This window comes from Anoplolepis gracilipes, chromosome 2 (genome assembly GCF_047496725.1).
Source record: "Anoplolepis gracilipes chromosome 2, ASM4749672v1, whole genome shotgun sequence".
NCBI classification, from domain to species: domain Eukaryota; kingdom Metazoa; phylum Arthropoda; class Insecta; order Hymenoptera; family Formicidae; genus Anoplolepis; species Anoplolepis gracilipes.
The window spans coordinates 7413349-7441231 of NC_132971.1; the positions used below are offsets into that span (position 1 = coordinate 7413349).

At 37.8% G+C, this 27883-nt stretch overlaps 1 protein-coding gene and 1 pseudogene across 1 annotated transcript in view; both read right to left on the reverse strand.

Annotated features, from left to right (window-relative positions):
- Liprin-gamma (liprin protein kazrin) overlaps positions 1-26685 on the reverse strand; it is a 119184-nt gene extending 92499 nt beyond the window's left edge. Inside the window, exon 1 of the mRNA XM_072911257.1 lies at positions 26670-26685. The gene's annotated coding sequence lies outside the window, so the exon portion shown is untranslated. The remainder of the gene's footprint in view (positions 1-26669) is intronic.
- On the reverse strand, positions 5084-26974 carry LOC140663250 (uncharacterized; annotated as a pseudogene).
- Between the last annotated feature and the right edge of the window lie 909 nt (positions 26975-27883).

Sequence of the window (27883 nt, forward strand, 5' to 3'; positions counted from 1 at the left end):
CGCCTCAAACGCACTATTTTTTGAAAAAGAGAGAGAAAAAGGACGGAAGGAAATTCGTCGGCTCAATTCGTTTCCAATCGCGTCACAATCACTGTCAAATTTCCGTCGGTTCGATGCGGTTTCGTTGCGCGAAAAAAGGGCGCGACGAAGCGAGCGCGCTTTCAAGCCACTCTGTATTAGATGGCGAGGGTAAAACGGAAAAATCGAGGGTGGAGAACAGAGTGACTAACTCTACAAGCACGAGAGGGGTGGCCGTGAGTACAGGCTGCGAACAACGAGTTCCTGTAATATAGGGTGTCCCTTCGGAACTTTACGCTTTTGTCACGCAAGACTTCTTTCGAATACTCTGATAGTTCCCGATTTTATATAAGTCAATACATGCCTTTTTTACAATTAAAAAATTTATTTTTATCGTGACTAAATATGCGATATAACTTTTATTTTTCGTTTTATTAAAAAAAAAAATATATATATATATATATATATATATAATAAAAAAAGAAATTTATGTAAAAAGTTTATATAACGACATGTCAATCATTAATCAATATTAATTCGAAAAGTATATAAAATCATTTTAATCTTTATATGTATTTTTTAAGCGGATTTTTTGTTAATTTACCACAAAGGGAATAATAAAAGAATATACTTCTCGAAAATAGAGCACATAGGTATAAACGAGAATCTGCTGCATACTTCGATGACGGCTGAGTCCGCCTACGATTTTCCTGCATGGCGCATTTTCACAATAATCCGACACATTTATAACGAACACGTCACTCGACGCACAATACGCTTCTCGTGCGCGATCCGTAAAGGGCGTATATAGCGACATGGATGAATGGGGAGACCCCGCGCTCCGCACGTGACTACCACCACTGTCCCCTTAATTCACGTCTCGCCCTCCCTGCTCAAGGGAGGAGAAAAGAGAAAGAAAGGAAGAAACTCTCGACGAAACTTTCTGCTATATCGTTTTTCCGCGAGCTCGTGTTTACATTATGACGATAACTTTAATAGCGAACGGCTTTAATAACGCTGATGGGACGGAAAGAAAAGGAGAGAGAAAGGGAAGGGGAAAGAGAGAACGCCATACCGATACTGTTAGCATGGAGATCCATTAAATTTTATGAACAAACAGTACGTCGCTTTGCTAAACTTGCTTCGCGACGAGATGCGTCGTAAGCAACTTGCGCCTTCAACGACGTACTCGTTTCTCTGATACGTCATCTATAAATTCAACATTCAACTACAGTTAACACATTATCGTATCGCGCTGTCTCGTACGCCTGTCTCGCGTATTTGCAGTTCGAAAGTAGGATATTATGCTATGTTTAACTCGACGGTAAAAGACAAATGTCATACGTTCAAATAAAAGTGTATTTTTCAGTGTATTTTTTCCAATCTCTTGCTTTGCTTATTCTACTGTAAATTATATATATATATATATATATATATATGTATGAATCATCCGAGCTATGTGATGTGGATGTAATTATATTTAAACGTTATAAGCGTAAATATTCATTCACGCGATGGCACGAATGTGTTCACGTGGAAAGTTTTCACATTTTTACTGATTACCGAGCGCTGATTATAAATGTATAAATCTGGCTGTGTAAATTTTTCGTTTGATCCCGCAGTTTTTGACGATTTACAGTTAGTAAAAACATTTTTGTCTCGACATTTGTGATGCGCGAGCAGGAATCATTAGTCCTATAATAGCAGTCTATAAATTGGTTTCACAGACAGACAGATACGTTTATCTTTCTCGTCACTATGCGGGTATTGAGCTCTTTGAGCGTAGAGCGAGAGCTCCTGCATGAGTCATTCGGTAAAAAAAGGTTATAAAAATGCAAAATTACGAGATTCAATATTCCGACAGACAGTTGGCCAATACCAGCGGTTATTCTCGAGATGCGAAGCCATTTTCCGTGAGCGAAAGAGATCGAATGATACACATATACATACACATAATATACACACACACACACACACACACATCTGTTCTGTAAATATGAATTGCTTGTATTTGATATTATTCGTAGTAATCGCTAGGAGAAATATTACAATACAATGTCCGGGATCCGTTGTTAATCCTCGAATTCGACTCTGCAAACGTAAACTGTGATACTGCGGATTCTCTATATCTCCCGATAAATTATTTGTACACAATTCTCGCAAAATATGTACGTATAATCGTGATGGAATAATAGATACATTATGACTCAGAAACGACTTATTTGGCCGAAGTGAATAAGCATCGATGAGAAATCAATAGTCAGTCGGGGCGACGGGTACTTTCGAAACACCCTGTACACGAGTTACCCCACCGCCAGATATTGATTTAGTATTACGAGCGAGAGTCCTCCAGTCTACAACAGAGCTATTCTGTCGGTCTCATTTCTCACGTTCGTCCAAACGCGATTTGGTTGCTTTTGTCGAAAGCAAATTCGATAAAGCGTGATCTCGGTGGCATATGCCTACGTGTTTTTTTTTGCAGGATTATATTTTTGAACAAATACTCCTTTGCCAATCTACACAATAATTTGCAATTTTCAAAATTCATCTACATCTATGTTTGATGATGCAATCTTTTAAAATTTGAAGAAAAGATATGACGTTATGAGAAGAAAAAAAATTTTTCCACATTTTTGATCTTGGACTCTTATCTTTAATATGTTAACTAATTTAAATTTTAATTCCCTCAATTTTTAAATTAATCTTTTCAAGTTCATATATAAAGTGCGTCAGATCGTCGCGTTAAATTCTTTAGTACCTAAAAAAGGTATGTAATATTCGCGAATAAAAAAAAATTGGAATATAAAATGAATGTAGAACAAGCAAAAAGAACGCGAATAGTTTTCTGGTATAAGTCTCGTTCCCGCTACGAAGATGAGATATTGACAGCGAGATTGGAAATCTCTCGTCCCACATTTTCGAGAAACGACGAAAGGCCGGGAAGAAAAGTATGACTCGGCGAACTGACGGGCGCGGTTGAGTTAAGCGCACAACTCGCGCTTTTGCACTAGGGGCTTGCACGAGGGGATTGAATTGTAGGCGGACGTGAGAGAGAGAGAGAGAGAGAGAGAGAGAGAGAGAGAGAGAGAGAGAGAGAGAGAGAGAGAGAGAGAGCTCGCGGGAGAAAAGATGGCAGCGTATTATCCCGGCGCGCGCGAAAGACGGGGGCGCAAACAAGACTTGCATGCTAGCGTGGTCCAAATCGATTCGAGAATACAGGAATAAAGCTAAGATGTAGGTCGCCGCGTGTCGGCGCGATTATGAGGAAGATGGTTCTACTGTCAGCGGCAGACTTTCCAATTTCCTACAATGTGGCTTTGTGCGGCGAGGAGGAAGCGGATTTAGAGGAAAGACAAGCCTCGAGCACGAAGAAGTTCTAAATTAAACCGTCGACACAGATCGGGAAATGACGAAATTGCCGCGGTTATTCCTCCGTCAAGAGGGAATCTTTGACGTCGTGTGTTTTCTCTGCGCGACATCGAAACACATAGCGATATCGATAATATTTTACTTCTTCCTTTGGGTATGTATATCCTGCGGGGTATGCATGGTAGGTATGCGGGAAATCCTCGAATCATTCGCAGTGGTTTCCTTTCAGGGGGAGCAATTGCCCTGAAGGCCTTTCTGAAATGGAGAGATGCCGGGTTCTCAAAGATGGATCGATATTGAATAATATGAGAGAGTCGCGAGAAAGATTTTAAAAGCAATTTCTTCGAGAGCTGCGAATATTGAAATTATGCTTTTTCAAATTATCGACAATAATAGGCAGAATAATTGTCAACATACTTTTCTTCCCGATAAGGTGCTCTCAGTTTCAGATTGATGTAATGAATGTAATAAATTTTTAATGTAACGAACACTGGAATCTTTAGAAACAAGGGAAAAAAAATAAAATAAAATAAAAGCATAAGCTACACTCTCGAAAATGTTGTACATCTCTGAAGTAGAAGGCTCTTCATAAAAAGTTAATAAAGTAGCTACCTGATTATTATTAGGTACAGAGATTGATGAGAAAACAACGCTCATGGACTGGCACAAAATATATATTGCGATATTCTACGACGTGAAAAATGCGTCGCCAAAGCAACGATGTCTCTGAGAAAAGGAGGAAAGTGGATATTGATCCTGCATCGTGCTATCTATGCGAATACAAACGTGTATTATACGCGTTAGAAAAAGCAATCCGACAACGTTGCATGACGTTAAAAATATTTAACTTCTAGAGTGCCGGTTATAAACGCGTCTGTAATAAAAACTTATTTTTCTCTCATTCTTTTTCGCGAATAATCGCAACGAAAGTTTCTGAGTTTTTATTTTGGTTCGTTTAATTCGTTCAATTGACAGGAGACGTGCGGGTCTACGTGTGAGATGCAGGAAGATACAGAGATCGGGTTTGGACAAAATCCCTTCCAAGAAAAGGCTGAGAGGCATCCGCACGTACGGATTATTCTTACACGGGTTTCCGTGATCCGGGGGAATAAAATCTCGTATAGAGGTGAACTACCGCCGAGAGGGTTGCGTCTCTTTGTCGTCCCCGTGTGTTGCGCGCATCCCGGCGGGATAACCGTCGCATTTCCTCCTTTTTCCGCGGCAGGAACACGTCTGTTTTCAATTTAATCTCGGACTCCCGCGGCAACAACGACGCGCCGTTTTGCCGCGTCGGGGATCAGTTGGTCCACGCGCGTGGCATTTCTCCCGATATAAGGCCACATTGAAGGAAATTGGAAACGCCTCGAGGGTCGGCGACTGTTTTCTTACGCCACGTAAAAGAGTCGAAGGGAACGCAACGCGATCGTTCCCTCTTTAGCCGCGCAATTTTCACCGCCATTCGCCATTGTCGCCCTTATCGATTTCGCACGCTCGACCGTCTGGCCGAATCGATTCCATCGGGAGAACGATCCTTCTGCGATATAAGCGCTATCGGACGAGTTTGATCTTGCAATCTCGCGCTGCACACGAGAGGTTCTACCGAGGAAATGACCGAGGGAAATGATGGAGAAGGATTCTGACGTCAAGCGTGTTCATAACATCATTGCCAGTGCCGGATCTACACATAAGCTGCAACTTAGGGCTTCACATTATAAAGGGGTCTTCTCGAAAAGTAAAAAAAAATATTAATAAAATTAATGTATTTAAATAAAAATTATTTTTTAGGATTGTAAACTATCTTGTTAATTTATGACAATTTTTGCATGTATAACAGTTTTTTGGCTTTCCACAGACAGAGATGTCACTAAATAAGATAAAATAATGTTGAGAACTAAGGGTTTCTTAAAGATTATGTAAGGACCACAAAATCCTGATTATTACCGTCTAATAGTAATACGAGTTTTTATAAATGAAAATTAAAAGATTCGAAAATTTATAGCGGGAAATAATAAATCCAAAAATTCCACTGATAGGTTTACATTTACATTTATGTTCGTTTAGTCGAAGAATGTGTGTGCTCGTTATTACAATCATTGACATGCATCGAGTTATTTCCCTAGACGATTATTGCATCGTGATCAAGCCCGTTTGTACAAAAAGTATAACAGAGCTACAGGTAATTCACGCGTGTAATTCACGAATGTATACACAAGGGAGTCTTCGTGCAAGGACGATATCGAGGTCGAGAATAAGTCTTCTTCGTTTCCATCTTCATCGCGTCGCCGCGTTTTCCTCCCTCAGCAATTTCAATCTATCTTTTAGGAGGAGAAAACATTTAGCTATCTGGGCGAAGCCGACTAAAGTAAACGCAAATAAAATGGATCTTACTCTCCGATGAATTAAATTAGCGATTACAGCAATTTCGGTAAGTTCGAGAAATTGGCGATGGTAAAAGAGCATTTGATCATTTCTGAAGAAAGATAAAATTAAATAGTTGAGCTAAAATCGCTATATTTTTCAAATATACTTATAATAACCTTGAAAGAATTGATTATGATAAATTAATAACTATAATTACTTAAAATTTAATCTTTTCTTATAATATATGTCACGTGTAGAGATTGCTATATATAATAATAATTTTCGAGATGCAACAGGTCGTCGTTGTATGATATCGATTATTCCAACTGAATTTTGTGATTTATGAAAAGCAATAAATAAAGAACAATAAATATGTACTTTAATTAAACAAATTAATGTAGCGAATTTTTGGGGCAATCTAAGAGATGAGCTTTATCCGTAAAGTTTGTAAAAATACGGAAGAATTTCTCGTCGATCATCTTGTCTCGAGACAACTATAATGGAGATATTTTAATCAATCTCGCCGCGAGCGGAGCAATTTCGGGTCGACAGTAATTTAAAACTGTTGCGCAAGAAAGTTAATTTCGTCCTGGCAGCGGTAACGAATAATACGAGAAACACGTTGCAGCTTCTAGCGAGTAGACATCATCCCCGCAAATTTACGATCTCCGCCAGCGGGGGTGGAAAATTCCTGCGACGGGCGAGAGAGGGGAAAATACTATTCGCCGGTATCCCCATCATCCCCGTCATCCTTAAAGAGAGAGATTGAGAAACAGACGGAACCGGAATATAATCCGCGGATAATCCTAATTGACGGCTTACGATTTCCTCCGTCCCTCCCCCTGTCAAGTATAAATCGCCGAACATTCTATATATTTGATATACATCCTCAAAGCTTATCTTAATTGACGGATTCGTAATGTCAAACCAACTTCAAGGAAACATTTAGCGTCCGCAAGGAAGGCATTTCCATATTAGTTCTAGATATGCATTTGGCAGCTTGTTCATTTCCACCTGAATTAATTTGCATGCAGTGATTTAACGCAAGTTTCGTAATGTTAATGTTGCGTATTCTCGCAGTGATATCGAATGTTAATACGGTATTCATCGGAGATGGTACCAAACTGCGCCGCAGCTTTGGTCGATTAGTCGCCGTATTGATTTTGCTTGATTTAACGGACCCTTCTAGGTTATTCGAGATGACATCGTTGCACAATTATTTCAAGAAATATTCTAGTTTTTACGAAACGTACATATTTACTGATAAAACTTACATTCTCCACTTTTATCATTTTTTAATGAAGTGAAGTAAATAGATTAGTAAACACTGTTTGTTTATTACATAATCTTGATGTAATAAGAAAAATTATTTAAAGGGTCAAGCTTTTTAATATTACATGGCGACACGCATGTCGGCATTGAAAAAATACATGGCATATTAATTTGATTAATAATGTTGTTGAATTAATCAAATAAATTTCAACTACGATGATGTTGTTGATTCAATATTATTTTTTTTCAGTGCGATTAATTAAGAACGAATTAATGTCTAGTTTTCTGTTCGCCTTTTGCGATGATTACTTGCTTATGTCATATGATGGATGTAGATACGTTTTGGTACAACAATTTGCGTTAACGAAGCAGTCCAAGGGCGACAGGATGTCCGGAGAGGGTTCTCGCTTTGTGAGGATCTGGTTTCTCTTTCTCTCTTTCTCTTTTTCTCTCCCTCTTGCGAGGTCAAGAGTCCCGTAATCGGTATTCCCGAAGCCAATTTTCTCGATTTAAGCCTGTCCGCCCGCCGCAATCTCGTAAATCCACGCCGAAACTAGCGGAGAAATTTCGAGAGATTTTCGTCGCGAAACGATTTGATTTAAGATACGCTTTTATAGGGACTCGTATAGCGCGGAACTGATAAACATCGATTCTGGATTTATTGCTTTAAACACTGTAAATATTGAGGAAAGAAAAATTTTTGTGTAAGAAAAGTATCCGTAGAGAAAATTTTTGCGAAGAAAAATTTATAAAATGTACATAGAGGTAGAATATATAAAAATAATTTATTCAAAGGAAAGGAAAGGAAATAAAACATGAAACGCACAACAGATTAAAGCAGCACACCTGTAAATATTTACAGCGCGTCTTTTTACATCTCGTCACCCTCATCGGTTTTTATTATGTACCCCGTCGTATTACACGCTTCCCCCTCGGGGAGGATGTCCTCGAGTGTCATCGGCATCATATCGGATCGTCGTCAGAGTGCATTTCAGGTTCGCCCCTTCTCTAATAGTCGTCGTCGTCGTCGTCGTCGTCGTCTGGGAAGACGGGCGCGAAGGATTCAACCGGGTGGAAATCCAATAACGGATCTCGTTGCGACGGGGTTGCGCCTCACGAGCGAGGGTCGGAAAAGTGCGAGAGCTTCAAAAGCGACGATCCGACATAACACGATATACCGTCGATATACGGTAACGTACGTAATGAGCGAGACACGAGTAAGTTTATCAGCGCGATGAGAAAGAAATTCGGCGAGAATAGAGCGAGCGAATAGCTTCGAAGGAGCAAATATAAAGGGCGAGTCGGACATTAAACCGGGACAAATCATTCGTTCTTCCGTCCTATTTATTCCGCGCAATTTGCCGGGAAACGCGCCGCCCGATCTCTTTTTCCGCGTCTCATCCTCGCCGGTCCACGACGCGAGAAATTCAACCTGATCCTTACAAATTGTTTCGATTTCCGCACAGAGAAAGCGAGAAAGAGGAAGAAAATTGCACCAAAATTGCTAGAATAGAGCCGGGATTTATCTTTAAGAATGTTTCAATGACAACTAAGACATCTTATAATATACTTTAATAAGAAAAGCTCTGCACGTAATGTAAAATTAAGATCAAGAAAAAAAAATCACGTTAAAATTACTTACTGATTATTTGCTTATCTCTTTTTCCATACTTTTAATCAGTTTGATGTAAGATAAGTCTCGAGAGGAAGACTCTCAGTTCCGATTGCTCTCTTCGAGGTTGCTCATAGAGACGAGTGAACACGATTTATTATCGATAGGACAGCCGTTACTCACCGTTCGCGGTCGAAACCAGGCCGAACGTCCGTTACAAGCCGTTCCAATTTAGCTTCCAGGAGCTATCGCGGGGTAACATCGCCTCGATCAATCCGACACGATCGCTTTATCTTAATTCCCGTAATTTAGTTTTTATTCCGCCACTCGCGCAGTATTAGCTGTCGATGCAATTTACCCCGAAACGAGCGTCACCAAAACGATCCACTGATGGATATCGATGAAACGTTCGATGTTCGACATTTGCTCTGGATTCGCGTATGAGCGGGATTTATCTTATTCCGTGTATATATATATATATATATATATATAATATGCTCGCGCTAGCGTGTCGTCCATCGCGCGACTAATTGCGGCATATGAGCGGAAAATTATAATTTCCATCATTGATTTAATATTAATTCGATAATATATCCACTTGACATTAATCTTTTCACTCAAATATTCATTGAATTATAATGACATGAAAATGTATCGTTGGACAATATTACGATTGATTTACACACGTTCCATTGCCGATTAAGATCTCATACAATGTAATCAAATTAAAATGCTGCACATAACAAAAATTAATGCAAACAAAATGCTCTTTTAAATGTTTTGTGAAGAAGAGAGAGGGTGGGATAGAGAGAGAAAGAGAAGCTACTTTCTCGAGAAACTAAATTTCTTATTACATCTTTCTTACAACTCATCAAATAATCGCTTTTTATCTTTATCACGCTCATTTAATTCTTTTACTCGTTTAATACAAGAATAAGAAAAAAGTAAGATGGTCGTACTTAATATATAACAAATGTGTGATGTAACGATGGGTTTCTAATTTTTTATGTTGATTTGATGCTTTTCAGCAAAAATGGTGGTAAAATTAGGTAGTTAGTCGTCGCGGTAAAAAAGATGACATTTATGAATATGCATGCTGTGCTTAAATTCAAACGACGTGTTTCATCGGTCTTAATGTATGCAGCGATTTAGCAGATGTGACGGTTCGCATACACAATCACCGCGTCGATTTTGTGTAGAAACACAAAAACAATCGGCCTTTCGACGATGTATGTACATGGATCTCTGCGAATATCGAGCTGTAATTTCATCGACAAATTGTAAAGCCCCAATAATAGCCGGCGGAATAAACGATTAACATTAATATGACGGATCGAACAATCATTCGTTGACATGTGCGCCGTAGAGGTCATATAAATATCAGCTTCCGAAACGAGACCCGCAATCGATATTCCCTGAGCCAGTGTTTCTCAAACCAAAGATATCATATTTCTTTGGAAAAAGATAGGGAAGATATCACGCGAATAAAAATATATCTTCTTTTATTCACATAAAATTGCAAAAATGTTTATAGAAAGTTTTCCATTCTCTTTGAAGACGAGTTTAAAAAAGGTTACAAATTTCACTCGGAAAAATATAACAAAAAAATTTTATTTAACTCGAATTGGTCTTTTTATCTGATTAAAAATTTAGTTTCAGATAAGCTGGAATAATTACCGGCAAAATTAGCAGAGTATTTAACGTGAGAGATTTCAAAAAGCGACAAAATTAAATTTATATTAAAGAAAAATTGACGTTAATATCCTTCACTAGTGTTACTTTTAGCTTAGAAAGTAAATATCCGGTCTCTACAAGCAATTTCCCGTTTAATTATCATCGCTTGAATGAAACTGCGAAACAAGAAGCTCATGAATAAATACGTCGACCAGTTCTTTAGAATTTCCGCCATCCACTTTTCGCTTTTCTCTTTGTTATTGTATCAAACTGCTTTACTTGACACTTTAGCAAGCTTACATCGAAATGCCTAGATAATTAAAGAGACTTTATGTTAGAAAGAAATAGAGTTGCTATTGGGAAATGCCTGATAATAAATTACAGCTTTTGTAAGCTTGCCTAAAGTGTGAAGATATCACGCTATAACCTCTGACATTATTCCATAGTTATTTTATTTAGGGAGAGAAGAGAGAAATGTTTCGCTCTCATTTTTGAAAATTTTATTTAATTATTGATAAAAATAATAACGTATAATTTACTGTTATACTTTTTGATAACACCTTTGATAGATAGCTTTGAAAACAATTTACGCCAGTATCTTAAAAATCGATTTCCGTAAATAAATTCTAAATTCAAGTACTACAATCATTGTGAAGAACAATTCGAACAACCCTACAATCGCGGAATTCCCAATGAAATTACCGCGGGGATGACAAGCGCTGCGTTTGCGATAAGCGGAACAGAACCTCCGTGATGTTTCGATCAAAGGGCTCGTTCGTCGTTGTAGTATCTAATAAGCAATTTTCCCCGGAGAGATCTCATGGCGCGCAGCAGGGACCGCGGAAAGACAAAAGGTCCCGTGACGTAATATGTACAATCGGCTCGATTCGCATACCGACGTCCGCCTCTCGTTTTCGTCCATTCGCGTGCCTTTCATCCGCTGAATGAAGAAGGAAAAAAAGAAAGAGAAAGCAAGAGAGTAATAGAGCGGAAGAGAGTGAAAAAGTCTGGTCCTGCCAACTCTCGAACACAAGTCACCGTTGTCATCCCTTTATCGCGTGGTCGAATTCTCGATGATCCTTTCTCCTTCCAGTCAGCTACCCTCTCGCTGCATTTCCCCTCTCCCCATTAGCCCCCCCCCCTTCATATCAAAGTAAACAATACTCCGACCCTTTGTGCTCCGCGGAGAGTTCTCTCATTCTCTCAAAGTGGATTCACGATAAATTTCTTCTCGAGGGTTAAATGCGTGTGCGCTCGCGCTTCTCCTCGATTTTCCCTTTCGTTCTCGCTCTGTCACCCCTTGCCGCCGCTACTCTCTCTCCCTCCCGACCGCGGACGGTCGCCCTTTCTCATTTCGTCGTCAGTCGATGGAACACGCAACCATGCTGAATGTCACGGTGCAAGCGAGTAAGGTGACTGGGGTTTTTTTTTTCTTTTTTAAATGTGAAGAGAAACACGAATTTCCATTGCAATATTTATAAAGCAAAATGTATTTTTTATATAGTAAAATAATTTTGATACGTAAATATTTTTTTTACAAATACAAAAGCTCTAAAATTATTGACAGAATTGATCAAAAAATATCTTTTGTTTTGTGTCCGTCAGTTACATTATAAATGGAACTGGTCACTGAAAAATGAATTTCCGTATAAAAGTTGTTTTGCGCATAAAACTACATTTACTTTAACAATAATCCCACGGCTCAAATTGCTACTCCTCTTTCGATAGCAAACTGCTTTGCACAATACGTCGAAAAAAGCGAGGCGCTTTTTCCATTCAGTCATCCCAATTTCATAAATACTGTATATTCCTTACGCATCTCAGTTTACGCGCATTTGCGTCTATCCGTATAGAAGGCTCACACGTGCGCCTGCGCACACGCGCGATCGCAACGCGCACGTATTGGCGTTCGCGTGGGTGTTGGTACGAGAGCCCGAGGGATGAAACGGGACAGCGTGGCCGAGAAGGGCAAAGAGCGAGCCGCGGGGGAGAGGCTCGGCTTTAGTTTGCGGGGTTGGAGTTTCGGTTTCGGTTCTCTTCTGCCTCCCCTCCGTTCTCTGCTCTGTCCCAGCGCATCCCCGCCGCGCGTCCTCCCCCTTTAATGCCATCACCTCGCCTGCCGCTACCGTCCCTCCGCATGCGGCGTGGCGGAACCCGGTGGAGTGCGGCGTGAGGGATGGCCGTGGATCAATACTGCGGTGGGTCGAGGGGGTGTTTGGGCGAACGTGGCACGCGCATACGCCGCGCCGAGGCAGGGGTGGATTTAAGAAAAGGGACACCCTACGCCAATTTATTCCCGTCACTCCGTCAGCGTTTCTGTTGGTATTCCTCCTCTTCGATAGAACACCGCGTAATTATGATAAACGCAACTATTAAATTATAAGAAGATGTTGTTTGGAAAAAGAAAAGAGATGAACAATTTTATCGTATTCGACGGAAAGATGGTTTTCTTTATCTTTACTGGAAAAAATTATCATATAAACTTGCATGTTTCAAAGAGAAATATATTTTTACGTGTAAATATAATATCTCTCACGTGGCAAGGTTTGATGTATATTTCGTAAAAAAAAGCTAAATAATTTTAATATATACTCTTATTGAAAAAATTGAAAATAAAAATCAAAGAATTACAAGTTATACCTTCTAATAAAATCATACATTAGTTATAAAAAGAGCTGAGCATTAAAAAGTCTGGGCATATACCTGAATATACCTGAATTCACGCCGCGCGTGAAAGGGCGAAAAGAATGGTGCAGAAGGGTGGCGCGCGAAGGGGAAGGTTGAGTGAGTAAGCGGGATGGTTGATTTATTAAAAATGTAGTCGAGTGAGGGAAGAATTCCGCCGATTTGAAAACGTGCAATGAAACATCGCGCATCTCCCGTGAATTATCGCGACGAGCGATATCTCGGACATAAAAATCTCACAAATATTAACGAAAAGCGTGACACTGTTAATTATTTACGAATAACGCGCAATATATTATTGTCACCGTATATATTATAAAATGAGACTCCTAAATATTTTTACACTACAGCATTATATTAAAGGTCTATAATCGTATTTACCGCTGGCAATTTTAGTTACTTACTGATCTACTACGTGTCTTGCGACGCGAAGCGAGAAAAACGACGGAGTTTGAAACGACCTGTAAGCGGAGGCAAATCGAGGGTCGCGAAGTTCTGCGGGATACCTGTGGCTCCACGCGGCCATCGTCGCGCGATGCTTTTTCGCTCCTCTCTCTCCTTTTTTTTTCGTTTCTCCCCTTTTCTGTCGCTTCCATTCGTCTCTTTTTTTTCCGTGCCGAGTCATATTCCGGCCGACATTATCGTGAATATCGATCATACATTCGGCTGTTGATAACACGACCTTACATCCATGTGCAATAACCACATCAATAATGTGACAAATTTTAAGAAATTCCGATCTGAAAATGAATTATTGTTTGAAAATTAGTTTTAACTCTAATATACAGTATGCACGGAAAATTTCAAAGCACGATATATTTTCCGTTTTTTTGATAACGTACAAAACATTTTTATTTAAATTATGTTCTATAAAAAAGAATTTTTAAAAAATTAGATACACTGTTAAATCAACTTAAAAGAATTGCTTTTTAATATCGATGAATTGTGCATGCAATATATTCTGAAACATATTCTGTCTCTGTCTTTCTCTCTCTTTCTCTCTCTCTCCCTTGGCTATGAAAAAGGAAGAATTAATTTAAAACGAGATTGCAGATATTCATAGTTTTTAGGTTTGCATTGTACGATTTCAATTATCCGTGTTATACACGGATGAACAGTTCGCGTATTTCTTATCGACACTGAACTGCAGAAAATGCAGAAATTGTCGAAACAATGACCGAGAGTTTTGCAAGGTCGTTCAAGCGTGCAGAGAAGGAAATGACAAATCGATTTCGCCAGGTCAAAATCGCTCGGAGAATTAAAGTGCTCTCTTTTATAAGTCCTCGCTATTATTCATAAGACACGTTCTTTGGTTCGGCCTGAAAAAGAAGAACTCGCCTTATCGTGCCGTTATTATATTAGCTAGCCACGAATCCAGAAACTTCGCCGATTTCGAGGGACCGTCGACTCGTTATTCTCTCTTCCACCTGAAAAAGTTTTAACGACGACTCGCCGGAGATTCAACTGAAATTTGCTGGACGTGATGTCTTTCGATTCATTTTCGCGGGATCCGGCGTGCTTTATTTGACCATGTGCATTTTTCAAAGTGGACTATATCTTGATCGTTCCGACACACCGATCTCGATGCATTTCTTTTTGCACTTTTTCACTGTCTCTCGTATGTGTAATACTCGAAAATATTCCCAGCGGATTTTCCTTTCCACCAATGGTTATGCGCAAAAGCCATATGCAGACGGAAAAGAGATACTAGTCTCTTGAATAATCCAAGAAGAATTAGTGCAACAGAATATTTTCGCAATATTTTTTAAATTAATTAAAAAATAGAAAAAAATAGATATTTAAATATTCGCGAATATTTATTTTTCGAGTTAAAAATAAATATTATAAATAAATATTATAAATATTATAAATATTATAAATAAATTTACATTCGGCAAGTTGACAAATCGTCTGTACATATCCACATTCCTGACGGTACTTCGTGACTATTGTCAGATTACTGTGTACAATTTCCGTCGTATTACGGTTGTGTTCATAGTAAACAATTTTAGCGCCAACAACAATCGCTGTTTGCAACATATTCTCGTCGAGACCGCTTTTGAAAGCGTCGCGAGCAACGCCACTGAACGTGATACTGAAACGCAAAACTTCGCCAATGAGCGAAACTTTTAATTACTTCTATGCCACGGGCGTGTTTATGAAATACACCGACTTCTAATTGCGGGCCCGCGTGAATTTCTCTTGAGACAGAGGGAAGGAAGGGTGCAGAGAGAAAGATGGAAAGAGAGAGGATGGTACGTGTCATCGAAAGGCCTCGCTGTATATGAAGAGTGCGCTGCGCAAAACTCGATACACTCCATGCATTTTATTATAGTATCGGCAAATGTGTCTGGAAATATTTATACGGCCGGCAGATATTTTATTCGTACAAAACTATCTGGAACATCATCGCAATATGCAGCATTTCTCCGCCGCATTTTCGACGAAATACTACGGGACGAAATGCAAATACCGACGATACGAAGGGATGAGAAGTGTAGAAGCCGGTCCTTTCTATAGATCTTGTGGATGAAAAACGATCTAAGGAAATAATACTTTGCGCGGATGGAGATATTTTGCGAATAAATCTCGACATTTATTATGTCGATCCTTTCGATTTATATCGATTTTAAACGCATTTTAAATCGCATGTTTCACGTGCGTCATTGCTCTTAACAGGCAAATGTCTTTATAACGTCGAGTAAATTAGAATTTTGTTTGCTGTGCAACATAGTAAATAATTTCAAGCATCTTGCAGAATTCCGAAAACGGCAATAAGTTTATCAAAGTATCACGAGTATATAACGCTGTTGAAGCTTAATTGCAATGAAATTCTTGCGTGACAAGCATCGTGATGCAATAATTTTTTTTCTTAAAGTTTCGCGTCGAAACTCTCGCGGAATGGCGAACAATGTCAGGACGCACTATGTCTAGGAAGCTCATCAACATGGCAAACTTTTAATTATTTTCACGTTGCTCTCGCGCGACATTTACATTGACGTAACGACAATACTTTATAAGAAAGTCATTGTGTATTTTTCCTGTAAAAAAGTTTTTCAATCTACGTGATAGAATGCAATTTTTTTCTACTACTTTCTATGTCTTCAAAAACAACGAATATTAGACGTAAGATAAAAAACATGTTTAGTTTTTATAACAATAAAAAACATTTACCCAAGATTGTATGATTTAAAATAGGAGATAAAAATAATTCTTTAAAATTATTAGAAACTAAAAGTGAAAATTATTTAAAATTTCTATTCAGGTTCAAATAATCAATGTCTTTTTTTCATAACTTAAGATATTAATGCTAATTTACGAATCTTACAAATTATTATTTTAAGATAATGCATAGGATAGATGAAAATAAGATGATTATATGAAAGAGTGGACTAGAAAAAGACTGTAAAGTTAATGAATTCAACGAGAACACGATTTATATAATTCTTACTCTGAAAATTTTGAGACATGACATATACGAAGAAGGGCGCTCTAATAGTGCGTTGACACGTGTGATCGTCTATTTTGCGAGCTCGCTCGCGTGTCTCTCGTTAATAAAGTATCTTATCGTTGAAAGCGATGCTGCTCCCTTACACCGTCGCACTAAATCCGACGTGCGCTTATCCAGACACCTTGTCTCTTGCCTTAAGTAAGGGTCTGATAAAGTGATTCTTGTCTCATCGACGAAACCCGGATTAAACTCTTGCGATGCGTATTATACGTATATATATATATATATATATATATACGCATATGTTACAAACCGAAAGCCATAAATTGATGGCGAGTAAGCGCATATACGGCAATAATCGCGTGGTTCAGGTTTTGGCCCATGAAATTAATTATGGCATCTCTCGGATCACGGATATTGATTACGGACGCTCTGTAGACATAGGGTATAATATTGACAGCTAGGTATTAGATGACTCCTAGCTGAACCTATAATTATCACTAGACTAAACTAGGTGGTTATAGGTAGTAAGAAAAAAGATAATGAGAAATATTACAAAAGAAAAGAGAGAAAGAGTAAACACTGAAAATAAATCCTTTTAAAATTTGCTACATAATTCGTTACTTTTAACTGTCACGCTTTTCCGTCAATTATTACGGAATGTATCACCCCAATCCATTACGATATGAGTTATTATCCACAATTATACAATTAAATGAATGTAAATTATATCTCCGCCGAAATAACGGATTAAATTTTCAAACAATCAAATATTACATGATCAAATCAATACTTCCACAAGCATCATTCCGATGATTACGTGAAAATTTCCCTCCTATTCAGGAATGTGGCGAACAGCTCATCCGAAATGGCTGGTATATACGTTCGAGCGCGAACGTGTAATCGCGATGCAAATTACAAACGCCGCGATACTATTCTGGCACGCAAAATGCACGGAATTGCTATAAATTATGCGTATTAAGGCTCTCTCTCTCTCTCTCGGGCATAATTCGGTTGTGGTGGTCAGACATATCTGCTTAATACCATAACAATGTTGGCTGCTGTGTATAGTTTGCCGTCGTTTTCGCCGTGAGTTTTCTACATCTAACGATCGCGAAATTATACAGTCGACTTAAAACGCGAACAGGGACAACTTTAGGCTTAACATAGATATATCGTTGCACCAGCTGACATACTTTTTAGAATTGGTGCCGCGTGCGAGGGCGAGTTATCGATTTTACCAAGGGCACGATTTCGCACATTTCTCTTCCTTGCCTCGAAACATTTTTCATCCAGGAGCAACTGCGTCTTTTACGTCAGGAAGACGGAGTCCCCGATAAACGATTGATATAACGCGCGAGAGACTAAAAAATTCCGTTCTAAGGAAAAGAAGTACAACTACTTAACTTAACATTTTCATATTTATTTCTTCTCCTGAAAATTGGAGCAAAAAATAAAATTAAAAAAAAAATATATATGTGTGTTATATATGACGTATATTGTAATTTTATATACATCACTTGTTACATCGCGTATACGCGATGTATCAAATAAACGTTATTTATAAAAGAATTCTTTCCTTCTTTCTTTTTTTTCTTTGAATAATAAAACGAATATATAGACTGTGAAGCTGTAATATTTCCTTTACCTTATAGTTATATAAAATAGATTCAGTATGATATCGAAGTAGTATATTATTCCTCACGATATCCGTTTTATATCTGCATTCATTCAATCTGATTGTAGTTCACGTTGGTGATTGCGACACGACGATATAGGAATGTCGAAATCGCGGATCGTTTCTTCTGCCGCCTCAGAAATATTTGACAGGCAATCGATCAGTCGGAGAGAAGCGGATCGGGAAGCGGAAGTTCCGATACGTAGGAACAATCGTGCGCGCGACCGCGTTTCGACAACCGGAGGATATTCCATCACGCGTTATCTCTAGATACGTGTTAACACTCTCATCGGGCACAGCGATGATATATCTCACAGCGCGCGAATAAAGCTTTAATCACAAATTATAAAGTGAAGCCGCTTAAATTGCACTGTGGTGGAAATTAACGTTAGCCTGATAACAGATAGTGCAGCCAGAAAGGAGTGAGAGAATGAAATATTTCCTGCGAATCCCGGCAATCTCTTCACGGTTATAAATGCCTACCGATAATGAAGCATCGGATTAACAAAAAAAATTGGGATAACTTTGAATAGCATATTTCTACTTAATATCCTCTATTAATTATTACGTATAATGGATAAAATTATTTGATTCTACGCGCGTACACAGTTTCTCACAATTTTATGTTTCGTTTGCATTTTTTATACATGTATATTTATTAAATATTCGAGTTAAAAAAGAAAGGAGTAAAAAAATATCTCTAATTATAAGCTTTCCTGCGGAATTTTCAACAACGAAATGGAGAAAGCTGTGAGTGCAGTTTCGTGCACCAGCTATTTCATTCAGTTGTACACGTACATACGTGCACGAAGAATCTCAGCCAGATATAGTATCCGCAAGCCATCGACCGAAACGCGCGGGCAAGAAATTAATTACTTCTTTGCCGAGAGCTCCGCCCATTTGAATCGCGCCCGTATCATTTTACAGCCGTCAATCAAACGCTTTTCCGTGGATTCTTCTCTTTGGTAGCGCGGAACGCGTTAGAGTAGACAGATTCATCGTTGAAAATAAATTACCGTGAAAAATGATAGCCGCTCAGATATCTTCTGCCATATCATATTAAACAAAATTTTGTGCAAATGTGCCTTTGCAAACGTTCTCATTAAAAAGAAAAAAAAAAAAAAAAAAAAAAAACCTCGAGAAATGGTTGAAAATCACAGAGATATCTAATTCGGGACCTTCGTTGAAAAATCCAAGAGTGAACCTGACTGAAGTTCGACCATTTGCGGTATTTGCTCGGAGATTCGCTCGAAGCCAAGGAATTTCACTTACGCGATGTTCAGTGGAATTCTTACGTAAGGGGAGTCATCGTGTGATGGCCGATAGTATCCTTCGGACTGATTTTAAATCGAGCCAACACGACGCCGCGCCGGTCGTTCTTGCTCGCGTGCGTCGATCGCGTTGCACGATGCATCTCAAAAAGAGAAAGAGAAAGAGAAAGCGTGCGCGGATGCATCGCGCACGTAACGTAAATGAAACTTAAATGAGTAACTAAATCCTGCGGGTCACGCGAGCACGATCCCGTCGACTTTTATTGACGTTTTCGAGAGTAAAGACCTGAACGCGCACTTGTAAGCTGATGAATCGCCGGTCGTAAGAGCATGAAGCGAGTCCTCTCTTTCTCTCTCTCTCTTTCTCTTCGTCGTTCGAGAGGTCGGAGCAAGCGATCAAATTATACGGATTTATCGCGGTTCGCGTAGCTAAACAGCCCTGTCCCGTTAACTGAATAAAGCTTCACTTTGATAATTGGCGATAGTGGTGCGAACGCGAATTCGCGGTCACGAGTCAGCAGTAAATCAACGTCGTTGTTTCGAGTCGACGGCGGTTATTATTATTATTGTCCAGCTAATGGCCGGTTAAAAGCCTGGATCCGTCAGACAATTATATCGCGTAATAATGTGTATCGTCGTCAAATAAAAGTGATGTGGTCGCGAATTAATAAAGAAAACGATACATATACAGGATGTCTACTCAAATCAGTAAAAAATTTAGAAAAATCTTGTAAAAAAATTCCCTGATTCTTCAGATATTTTTGTTCAAAATTCCAAGTAAAAAGAATATTTTCCAAAATTTTAATTACAACTTTCTCTAAAATAAAATTTTTTATTCCATGCATTTTCTAGTGTTTTTCATTCTAACGTTTTTTATTCATGTTAAGATATTAAGTATATAAAAAATATAATGACAATGAGACACTAAGTTCACGTTGTCTTTATCTACCGACGATTTTTTAAGTATTTTTTATTAGACTTTAAGCGCTTAAGAGTTTCATAATAGTTAAACAAAAAGTTCAATGCGTAAACATTATTAGAATATTAATTAAACAAATTAAATTGGCAAATTAAACGCTAGTCATATTTCGATAATTCTATCGATTAATGAGATTTTGTGTTATTCTACATTTACTTTTAATTCCAAAAAGAGAGAAAAAGAGAGTTCTACATATCAAAATTATTATATTTATTAAAAAAATTACAAAATAGATTGTCTGAAATGCCAAACGTATAAATATTGAAATAAGACATTGCATTGGTCGGATTTCGATAGTTCTATCGACTCTAATGAGATTTTGGTGTTATTTTTTTGTGTCGTTTTGCAATCATTTATACTTTTTGAACAAAGTTCTAAATATGTGTAAAGTTGTTAGAATACTTATTAAACAAATTAGATAACGAAACATCAATATAACATGAATCTCATTTACATCCAGTGTCTCAGGTGATCTAATTTATATAATTATTTAATATTTTAATAATTTTTAGACCTAGAACATTTTGTAAAACTTTCGTAGAATTTTCAAGTGCTTAAAATCTGATAAGAAATAAAAAAATTCGTCAATAAACAAAGCAAGACGCAGTAAACGTGACATGTCAGTTTGTCTCGAGTCATTTTTTGTTTAACAGTCAGGACTATTTACTTAATTTTATCAAGGACTCTAGAAAATATTTTTATAAAAATAAAGCCAAAATTCTCAACAATTAATGAGTTTCCACGAAGTGAGACGTCACTTTCACACACACAGCTGATTATTTACAAGATGAAAACCAAAATAGCCAAAAAAAAGAATTTTTGAAAAAATGCCCTAAATTCTAATGAAATTCCATGAAACTTCCCTGATTTTTCCAAAAGAAATCCCTGAATATTCCCGGTTTTCTATATTTTTTCAGGGAATAGACACCCTGATATGTATAGATGTATTTATTGTCGGATAACGCGTTCAGTAAAAGTATTCAAAAACGTCTGATTACTTAATCATGGCCTTTAAAAATAATAAATGCCTCTCTCTTCGCTATAATTGTAATCCCTGTAATTACGCAGTAAATTTATTTCGACTCGATGACGTCACCGAATCAACTTGTATCAACGCGGAGAAACCATGTGTATTGATAAAAGGATAGGGTGCGGCCGTGCAATTGAGAAAATTGCACACGTATCATTTTCACCCTTGTGTTATAGGGAGACTCAGACTGCTGGGTACAAGCGGAGGAATCTTCCGGTTTAGTGCAGCCAATATTGGCTCCATCCAAATAAATTTAGGATACATAATGTTCCTGTGCCTTGTGTGAGTGCTAAAAGAAAAATTGACTTTAATAAATAATGCTTTACGAAAATACTCAAACTATCACGTTCTATTTCTAAACGTAATTGGAAAATAGGGGATATGTCGAAATCTTTTTCTTTTCGATATTTTTTCTTATGAGTACCGTGCGAGTTTTACTTAATTGCGCATCTTTGCGCTATCGGCACGTTTTCTATCGAAAAACTTCCGCAATTCGTTGAATTTATCACCATGATTTTCCTTAACACTTCGTCTGCTCTTAGATTTAGTTCCCTTCTTCTTAAATTACTTTAGTGAAATCCATGTAAAATAAACAAAAAAATAAGAAATGTGTTACCTGCTCCTCTTGAAACTTGAGTCGCGTTAAGATACTGGCGGATCGTTTACAATTTACAACGTAATGAGATCCCTATTTAAATATGTACATATATAATAAAACACAATCTTAAATTTAAATCAATTACGCTAATAAATATAATCTGAGATACATGCTTGTAATAAAATTTGTCCTAGAATAATGTTATTATTTTTGTTAACGATAGAAAGATTAAAATGATTAAACGATAAACGTCGGATATTTTGATGGAATAGCACGTGTCAAATTAATTTTTTTTTAATATTTATCTCGCAGCAATTAATTGTATTATTCCATATCACTTGCTATTGCTGATAGTCGTGTGTATTCATCCTAAATGACGCGAACGATTCTGCGAAATCTCTGGATGGAATGTCGGAACGCGTTCACCGTCAAAAGCCGCAGTGCGGTGTTCTCTAATTATTCGAAGGTAATTAGAATATCAATAATCTATCGCTGCGAACGTGACGATGCGTGTTTACATGGCTATTGTTATCAGGCCAAACGATTTGAAGTGTGACGCTGCGAATTATCGTTCGATTTCGTAGCAGACGCACGCTGATACTCATTAATATCTGACGCCTATATAAGAGAGAGAATCGGAAATTCTCCTACGATAAATTATACAATAAAGCGCACCGCGTTAATGCACTTGGTACGTTCGCAGTCGGCAAAGTTGAAGATAAATTAGCTCCAACTTCGCGTACCGTACTCGTGAACAGAGAGACGGAATGGCTCCGAACGGCTTTAGGAGCAGCTCTGTAATTTCAGCACGTTTCGCGATTGATAAACGTTCCGCAAAATTTCCGCCAGTAATTTCCCCGCTCGCCATTGTCCCTCAAACGAGAATCGCCATTGTTCGTTCAGTGGCATCGGCTAATTTCATCGACCTGGCCCCGGCGCCGCTAACGAGCTTATCACGAAGTGGACGTCCACATGGACGGGATCGACATCAAGGTCGGGAAGGGTGCAACTCCGAAAATCACAGGTGTCATCGCAGTTAGTTATATGAGATAGCTCGTGTGTAATTGACATCTCTGGTAGAGGAGAGCGCGGCTAATTCGGCCAACCATTGATTCGTCGGATTGGTCCCCTGTTCGTGCCGACCTAAGCCCCCGATGCCGTGCTACTCCCCTTCAAAACGACCGGTCCGGTCGATCGTTGGTGGCGCGAGGCCACGTGTTTACCAGCACCGATCTGGGAAAATATTTTCTCCCGCCGCCAAAGGGAGGAGATTCTAATCCTGTTCCGGATCCTCTCCCTCCGCTCGGGTCTTTTCTTCCGAAAGGTGCTGCGGGTCTTTATTTCTTGTGGCTGTAAAATTAGGGGCACTCCTTTCACGTTATCTAATTAATGAATCAAATCGTGACTTCGATTGCGGTGACTATTTTTACGAAAAGTGTGACGTATTCTTGAATTTTTGTAGAATAAGATTTATCCCAGACTGTATCAATTGATTTTCAATATTTAAATGCTTCACTATCTAAACATGATTTCATTTGTGTGTCACACTAACACTGTTTAGAATAAATGTACACTAAAAGACACAAGCTTTTCTATATATTTATATTTATTTTTTATTTATCTTTTAGAATTTAGAATTTACATTGTGAACTGAAAAAAAAAAATGTTGAATCAACAACATGATCGTAGTTAAAATTTATTTTATTAATTCAACAACATTATTAATCAAATCAATATGTAGCGTATTAATTTGATTAAAAATGTTGTTAAATTAATAACATAAATTTCAACTACGATGATGTTGATTCAACATTATATTTTTTTCATTGTATATAACTATATATATTTTTTATGTATATATATTTTTTTATTTATATCTTTATTGTTAAAATATTTTCATTTAAAAAAATTTAAAAATTTCTGGAACGTAAATTATATAATACACATATACATTCACACATATATTGTCAGAAATATTTCATATGAAATTCACTTATAATTATGTCTTTATGTTTTAAATTTTCTTTCTCTTATTTCAATGTTGAAACAAGACGCTAGTGCTAATCCGAGTCTTAAGCTCAAGCAGTATTGCAGAATCAATCGCGTTTACAGTTAAGAAAACGATCCTTTTGTTGAAGAGGACCTGGTGAAATCAAAATTTGAAGCTTATTTCTGGATTATCGTTATCCAATTAAGAATTCGCGGAGCAATGACCGCAATGAAATGCAGTTTTCTCCTTCGCACCCCTCGAGCTCTACCCTCGATCGACCAGGCATAATGGTGTATTCAGTGACTTTTGCCGGGCCGACCTGAAGCCGCGACGCGCGAACGAACGGAGCAAAGTTTATCGACGAGCTTTTGATGTCACTTGAATGAGTAGAGTTCGAATTGTTCCCGATTGTTTTCAATTCGTTAATCGACGTCGGCGCTTTGTGGCTCAGCTATTAGAACGCATACAGCAAATTTCTTAATCAAAATGAACATTTACGAAAATGCACTCGCAAATGCGACGACGATCACCAAATGTCATCTCGATAAATCATTACTCTTTCTGCGCAGCAACACAATATTTTCACTATTATTTATAGAACTATATGTGTCGTATCGGATATTTTATCTGGGATATATGTCAAATAGAACTAAAGATATGAATTTTTAAACAGACACGTTTTATACGAAGTCGAGTTGAAAATGCGACGCTTGGCCTGCTGAAACTTCGACGCGCATCAAAATTTGATAATCTCTTTTGGAGCGTATAAATAAGGGAAGAGTTAAAGAGCAGTCTGATGAAGCATTCGGAGCACTGGAATTTGTTTATGTTAATACCGTGTCTTGAAACGCGAAACCGTGAAAACTCGTCCCCCGTTGGTCGCACATCACACCGTACACCGGAAATCTTTCATTGTCGACAATTCAGACAATTCGACGCTTGACAGATCGAATTTACAACGGTTGTTATTAATCGTATCGTTAACTTGACGCCTTGGGAGTTCGACCGAGTTTTTATCGACGGGCGTGGCGTTTCGATCCGTTTCGTTTCACACGTCACTCGCAAACCTATTCAGGATCGCGTTACGATTTGAGTATAACAACCCGATAACGTCAAACTTAAAATGATTTATGTATTTGTATCGTATCTGATTCGTGTCATATTCGCCTGATAAAGAGATCGATACATTACGGAAGAATAAATCTGAAAATATCACTCTTTTCTAACGTATTTTAGATACATGCCATTGAATAGCGTTTTGCAATGATAACACCTAGCTCTTTTTGAATTTCAAATAGAACGCGTCAGCTGCTTTGAAGTATAACTTTGCAGTAGATTTTACAATTCTAATTTTATTTTGAATATATTTAGAAAGTAACTTTAAATCTCTCTTATTTGTATAAGAATATAAAAACACAGTTATTATCATTTTATCTGCATAAGAGATCAGAGCATTATTATCCTCTACTCGGTAACAATAAAAATGCAGTAAAATAGCCAGACTCTATTGCGGTAAGAGAAACAGAAGTTTTTGCTACTTCAACTAAAGTAGCAGAAGCATTAATCGTAAAATTCTTGGACACAACGCGATGAAAACCGCACAATATTGCGTTTGTATGTCGGCTCTTGGCTGATGAAGCTACTTCAAGTCTCTATTTCCGTTTCTAGTGACAGTGTTCGCGCAGTAACGTAGAGTCGAGTGCCTCGAACTTCAAGGAAACTGCATCAAGCTACGTCGTCTCCTCAAGCAGCCTCAAGAGGCATGCGGAAGCGCGTTTTAACACGAAGGGAAGTGGCGGCCCAGTTTCTGATACATACGCACGTGGGTATCTATGGTCAGAGGCAGCTGGCTAGTTTTGACGTATGATATTGCGCGCGCGCGCGCGCGAGAGAGAGAGAGAGAGAGAGAGAGAGAGATTAATTTAAGTATAGCGTGCCTTCTTCACACGTTAACGACGATGTTAGCGATAAACGCGAGGTGTCATTTAAATTATACCTTACACAAATCTAAAACATGCTATCTTAAATTGATTTAATACTAGTATATAAAAAATGCATATAGTATTATTAAAATTCCTGCGTCGACTATAAATTCTCTAACTCTCTTCAACGTTCTCTTATGGGAATCTTTCGCTATGTTAAAGATAGAAAGTGTTATCTTGCGAAAGAGGTCAAATCGTACAACGTGTAATATCTCTTAATGTAAAGAGATAATTGTCATTTTTTTGTAGAAAATGTCATAATATTATCGTGCATGACATAAGAAATATATATATGTATATATAATTTATTTATATTAAAATAAATACGTATAAAACCCTTGTAAAAAAACAATAGTCTTATACAACAAGACGTCAATTGCGATTTTAAGACAGTTATCACAAAAACATGCTATTAGATTATCGCGTTTCCGTTCTAATCAACCTTGGCAGTGACCGCTATATAACGTTATCGAATGATAAATAGCGCAACTATCAATATAATTATTTTAAAATAATGTAAGGTTTTTAATAATGAAATCTTATATTATAAAAACTATATTATAATGATTCTAAAATAATTATTAGTTTTTGTGAAACTTTTCAATATAAAAAATAAGATCGTAAATATCTTTTTTCGTCCAGTTAATTTTTTTAACTTTCTTAATTTTTTTTTAAACGCTATAAATTACACGCACTCACCGAGATTCGACACGTTCGCGTAAAGGTAATAAAGCAGCCAGCGGCACCATCGGAACAGCCGGACGGCCGAACGCTGAAAAACGACGAGCTCGATCATCGTCGCGTGGATGTTAGATCGACGATCGCCTTCGGTTCCGAGTAATGCGATCCGCGCATCGACGATCCGCGTACTGAAGTGGCCCACATTTTATAAACGCCGGCGTACCACTGCATAATATGTGGGGACTATCTAACGAGAGGAAAGGAGAGCCAAGAGCTGAGAGCGAGCGAGAAGAAAAATGCGCGCTCGTATCCCCTACTTGAGATCAAACGAATGACGCCATTCGTAATTAGGATGAAGATCCGGATGCTGGAGCTCTTGGTGCCCTTGGCGTCACTCACGAATCTATATAGAGGAGACTGCGAAATAATGATGCCAGACGACTGTTTTGACTTTTTTAAAATCTTTCTCACTCATTATTTCCTCCCTTGCTTTCTTTTTCACTGTATACATATATTACTTTATACTAATTAAAATATTAATTTATATTATATTTTAATAATTTTCATTCTATCTTTCATATTTCATATTGTTTGCCTCGAGTCATATCGCAAAAAAAAAACTTATGAAATTCCGATAAGAACAAATGCAAAATTATTCATAAAAAAGATTGTTTGTGTATAATGAACCCAGGCGTATTCAACTCGCGATTCAATCTGAAATGGTAATGACGAAAATAATTAACGCTTCATTGTGCTACATGAGTCCTCGAATCAAGATGGCAGATTCGCGTAATTATTAAATTTGTCTCGCAGCGCAGGGCATTCGCTGTACGATGTTGACGAAACAGGGAGAAGTTAGTTTACCGGCAAGGCTACGAGAGAATTACTTTCTATCCGAGTGTATATACATACACCGTGCAAGATGAGTATTTTACTTGTACTCATTGCCTCCGTTATGAAGTAGTTAAAACGTCATCATACCTTCAAATTGTGTTTATCGTCGAATCTATCGCGCGTTATCATCCGGCTGATGACAGTCTTAACGCAATGACAAGGTCTCTTAAGTTATCTGAGCCAAATTATCAAAACATAAAAAAATATATATGAAAATTATTTGCTAATTATTTGCTATTTTTGGCTATAAAAAATTTTTTTTTTGTTTTAGCCGTTAAAAAAAATTATGAAGGGCTATTAAGCTATCTAGCCATTATAAAAAATTGCACATACATAAA